The following is a 5,000-nucleotide window of genomic DNA, read 5'->3' on the forward strand; positions in this document are numbered from 1 at the left end:
TGCGCCGTGCCTTCGTAGGGAAGGCGTTGATGCGGGCGCGGAGGGCGTCGATGTATTCACGCCCAGATAGCAGGCGACTGGTGTCGGCGACCCACTGATGTTGGCCACTGACGGCGGCAGAAGATGACAGCGCCGCACCGTCAATGGCAATGTGTAGGCGCGCCGCCCACATTTCCCCAACCTGCGTTGACGATTTGAGGAGGTGGCCCTCCCACATTAGGTGGCGCTCCAGCACCTCGATCTCACGCTGCACCTCCTCCATGCCTGCACCGTCGCAGGCTGGCCCTATCTTCTTTAGCGCCAGGAGACGGGACCGACGGAGGGTTGGACCCATCCATCGGCAAGATGGAATGCCGAGGCCCCCCTGGGCAACAGGAGCGTGGAAGTATCCCAGGGGGGTGTCCGCCGGAAGGCGGAACCATCTCCTGACGGCGGCCCGGATGGTGACGTCGGCCGACTTCAATGCACCCACCCGGGTGCGGCTGAGGGCCAGCCCGTGGTACAGGCCAGGGAGAAGTACGTTGGTGAGAGCGTGGAGGCGCTGTTGCGGCTTCAGCGGAGCTCGGGAGATGACGTCAAGCTGCTCCACCAGGTGGCGACGTGGATTGAAGACACAGCGACCCGCCGTGGAAAATTGCAGCCCCAGGTACCGGAAGGTTTCACCCACACGCAGGGCAGGCAAGGTGGTGTTGCCTGCTGTGAAGGTGACAATGCTGTCCACCTTCACCTTCTTCTCGCGCCCTGACGCGACTAAGGCGAGGGTGAAACACTTCCGGGCGTTGATCTGCAGCCCCAGGTGGGCGAGGGCTGCGGTAGCTGCGTCGATGAGGGACTGCAAGCCCCTCGGGGTCGCTGCAAACAGCAAGACGTCATCTGCAAAGGCCGCAGCGTTGACTCTGCGACCGAGGATCCGAGCTCCGATGTGGGAGGGCAGTTGGCCTAAAACGTAGTCCACCGCAAAGTTGAACAGGAGGGGGGAGAGGGGATCGCCCTGGCGAACGCCCCGTGCTGGCTGCACAGACACGCCCACGCCGGCGCCGTCCGCTATCACTGTCGTGCTGCCCTCGTAGCACCGCTCGACATACTCGACAAAGCAATCCGGTAGGCCATGCGCCTTCAGCACGGGGCGAAGGGCAGCATGATCCACCGAATCGAATGCCTTCGATACGTCGATCGATGCCACAAAGACAGAGCGGCAGGAGCGGACTGCGTCGGTGAGAGCAGTGTCCAAGATGAAAGTATTTTCCAACATCCCATCCCGAGGGATGAATGCCCGCTGACGTTCGTCCACAGCACAAGCGCGCATCAGGCGTGACGCGAGAACCTTGTGAAAGGTCCGCGCCAACACCGAGCAGACCGTAATGGGGCGAAAGTCAGCGGGGGATGTTGGTGCAGCCGTTTTCGGGAGAAGGGACGTCCGCGCGCGAAGCAGGCGTTCCGGAAGGGCGCGGGCCAGAAGGAAGAGATTCATCACTTTCACCAGGACTTCATGCGGTAGGCGCCGCAACTCCGCTGGGGTAAGGCCGTCAGGCCCAGCTGCTGATCCCCTGGGCGGCAACGCGGCGGCGACCTCCTCATGTGTGACCGGCCCCCATAGGCACTCAAGAGCGACAGGCTCCGAGTGCGGGAGGAGGCGGTCACGGATGAAGCCCGCAGTGGAGACGGGCTTCTTAGTGAAGAGGTCCGCCCAGAAGTCCAGCAGACCAGGGATGGCAGGTGGCGGCTGGAGCAGGGTGCCATCCAAGAGGCCGCGCACGCAACGTGCACGCGACCGTCGGAAGGCATCCTGCGTTCTTGCGTATTCCCAGCGGCGCCGCTTGCGCTTCTGCGTCGGCGGCGCGGCAGGCGGCCGCTTCGATGGTTGGCGCGGCCGCTGTGTCCTGGTGATCGATCTCTCCCCTCTGGACCCGACCGACACAAGGGCATCCGGGAGCATGCCCAGGATGACATCGGGCGGCGTGCCCCGCCCCAGACCTATGACTCGATCCAGGGCAGAGAAACGCTGGGCGGAAGCAGGTAGCCCCGCCAGATGCTCCCAGATGGCGGCGTCAGTCGGCCCCTCCGGCGGCGGCCCGGTGGTGTCGGCCGCGAAGTCCTCGGCTGCGTCGACGGGCGGCGCAGCGGCCTCGCCCGCGTCAGGCGGCGGGCTCGCTGCTCCCCGGTGGGACGCCGGCTCTTCCCCCCGACCGATCTCAAGCGCCTCCATGAACTGGCGGACAAGCTGCTTGTGGGCAGCTTGCCGCCGTCGGCACTTGATTGCCTCAAGCGTTCGGTCGGGGAACATCCTGATGAGCTCTTGATTAACAAAGAAGAACCGGGCGTCCCTCTCAAGGAACAATTCGGCTTCCGCCTTGGCGAGCGACAGGACTTCTTCCTCCGTCCACCTCGCGCGATGCCTCTCCGTCACGATCTCCGCGTTGGCGGCCGCAAGATGTTGGCGGCGGCGATGGACCCCGAGACCATTCTTGGTGGTGAAGCTGCGGTGGCACTCACTACAGGCGTATACAGCTGCAAAAGGTACAAGATTTTCGGCACGGCCGGTTGGCCGGCTAGGTGCTGGGGGAGTTGGGGTGGCACCTTCAGCGGAAGGGCCACCACTTATTCTTTGATTACTGCCCCCAACTAACAAAGGGATAGTGCGAGGGGGGGCTGGTAACCCCCCCAAGCCCCTAGTGCGGTCTTCCACTCTGCGAAAATCAGCGGGCCCACGAGAAGGGGAGAAGACCGCAGGAGAGGAGAGGCTAAGAGGGCTAGGCCCATGTATTGCGCATCACTCTCCCTGTAACTATAACCCAAGGAAGGTACCTCGCAGCAGCAGCACGACTACATCAAGACCGCACTTCGAAAAGCCAAGTCCGGATGCAGCCACACCGCCGCCACTTGGCCACCTTAAGAGAGTCATAGTTACTCCCGCCGTTTACCCGCGCTTGCTTGAATTTCTTCACGTTGACATTCAGAGCACTGGGCAGAAATCACATTGCGTCAACACCCGCTAGGGCCATCGCAATGCTTTGTTTTAATTAGACAGTCGGATTCCCCCAGTCCGTGCCAGTTCTGAGTTGATCGTTGAATGGCGGCCGAAGAGAATCCGCGCACCCGCGCGCCCCCGGAGGAGCACGCTAAGGCGGACGCGGCCTCGCAGCAAGGAAGATCCGTGGGAGGCCAAGGCACGGGACCGAGCTCGGATCCTGCACGCAGGTTGAAGCACCGGGGCGCGAACGCCGCGCAGGCGCGCGCATCCTGCACCGCCGGCCAGCACGAGGCCGACCAACGGCGAGAGCAGACCACGCCCGCGCTAAACGCCCGCACTTACCGGCACCCCTACGGCACTCACCTCGCCCAGGCCCGGCACGTTAGCGCTGACCCACTTCCCGACCAAGCCCGACACGCCCCGATCCTCAGAGCCAATCCTTATCCCGAAGTTACGGATCCAATTTGCCGACTTCCCTTACCTACATTATTCTATCGACTAGAGGCTCTTCACCTTGGAGACCTGCTGCGGATATGGGTACGAACCGGCGCGACACCTCCACGTGGCCCTCTCCCGGATTTTCAAGGTCCGAGGGGAAGATCGGGACACCGCCGCAACTGCGGTGCTCTTCGCGTTCCAAACCCTATCTCCCTGCTAGAGGATTCCAGGGAACTCGAACGCTCATGCAGAAAAGAAAACTCTTCCCCGATCTCCCGACGGCGTCTCCGGGTCCTTTTGGGTTACCCCGACGAGCATCTCTAAAAGAGGGGCCCGACTTGTATCGGTTCCGCTGCCGGGTTCCGGAATAGGAACCGGATTCCCTTTCGCCCAACGGGGGCCAGCACAAAGTGCATCATGCTATGACGGCCCCCATCAACATCGGATTTCTCCTAGGGCTTAGGATCGACTGACTCGTGTGCAACGGCTGTTCACACGAAACCCTTCTCCGCGTCAGCCCTCCAGGGCCTCGCTGGAGTATTTGCTACTACCACCAAGATCTGCACCGACGGCGGCTCCAGGCAGGCTCACGCCCAGACCCTTCTGCGCCCACCGCCGCGACCCTCCTACTCGTCAGGGCTTCGCGGCCGGCCGCAAGGACCGGCCATGACTGCCAGACTGACGGCCGAGTATAGGCACGACGCTTCAGCGCCATCCATTTTCAGGGCTAGTTGCTTCGGCAGGTGAGTTGTTACACACTCCTTAGCGGATTCCGACTTCCATGGCCACCGTCCTGCTGTCTTAAGCAACCAACGCCTTTCATGGTTTCCCATGAGCGTCGATTCGGGCGCCTTAACTCGGCGTTTGGTTCATCCCACAGCGCCAGTTCTGCTTACCAAAAGTGGCCCACTTGGCACTCCGATCCGAGTCGTTTGCTCGCGGCTTCAGCATATCAAGCAAGCCGGAGATCTCACCCATTTAAAGTTTGAGAATAGGTTGAGGTCGTTTCGGCCCCAAGGCCTCTAATCATTCGCTTTACCGGATGAGACTCGTACGAGCACCAGCTATCCTGAGGGAAACTTCGGAGGGAACCAGCTACTAGATGGTTCGATTAGTCTTTCGCCCCTATACCCAGCTCCGACGATCGATTTGCACGTCAGAATCGCTACGGACCTCCATCAGGGTTTCCCCTGACTTCGTCCTGGCCAGGCATAGTTCACCATCTTTCGGGTCCCAACGTGTACGCTCTAGGTGCGCCTCACCTCGCAATGAGGACGAGACGCCCCGGGAGTGCGGAGGCCGCCGCCCCGTGAAGGGCGGGGAAGCCCCATCCTCCCTCGGCCCGCGCAAGGCGAGACCTTCACTTTCATTACGCCTTTAGGTTTCGTACAGCCCAATGACTCGCGCACATGTTAGACTCCTTGGTCCGTGTTTCAAGACGGGTCGTGAAATTGTCCAAAGCTGAAGCGCCGCTGACGGGAGCGATTATTCCGCCCGAGAGCATCCCGAGCCAACAGCGGCGCGGGTCCGGGGCCGGGCCAGGTAGGTCCGTCATCCGGGAAGAACCGCGCGCGCTTGCCGGGAGCCCGAG

General features: G+C 62.2%; 1 pseudogene; it reads right to left on the minus strand.

The window, feature by feature from the left end:
* Window positions 1-5,000, minus strand: part of LOC126436427 (large subunit ribosomal RNA) — a 7,958-nt pseudogene that overhangs the window by 2,186 nt on the left and 772 nt on the right.

Source organism: Schistocerca serialis, unplaced genomic scaffold (genome assembly GCF_023864345.2).
Source record: "Schistocerca serialis cubense isolate TAMUIC-IGC-003099 unplaced genomic scaffold, iqSchSeri2.2 HiC_scaffold_1236, whole genome shotgun sequence".
Lineage (NCBI taxonomy): Eukaryota > Metazoa > Arthropoda > Insecta > Orthoptera > Acrididae > Schistocerca > Schistocerca serialis.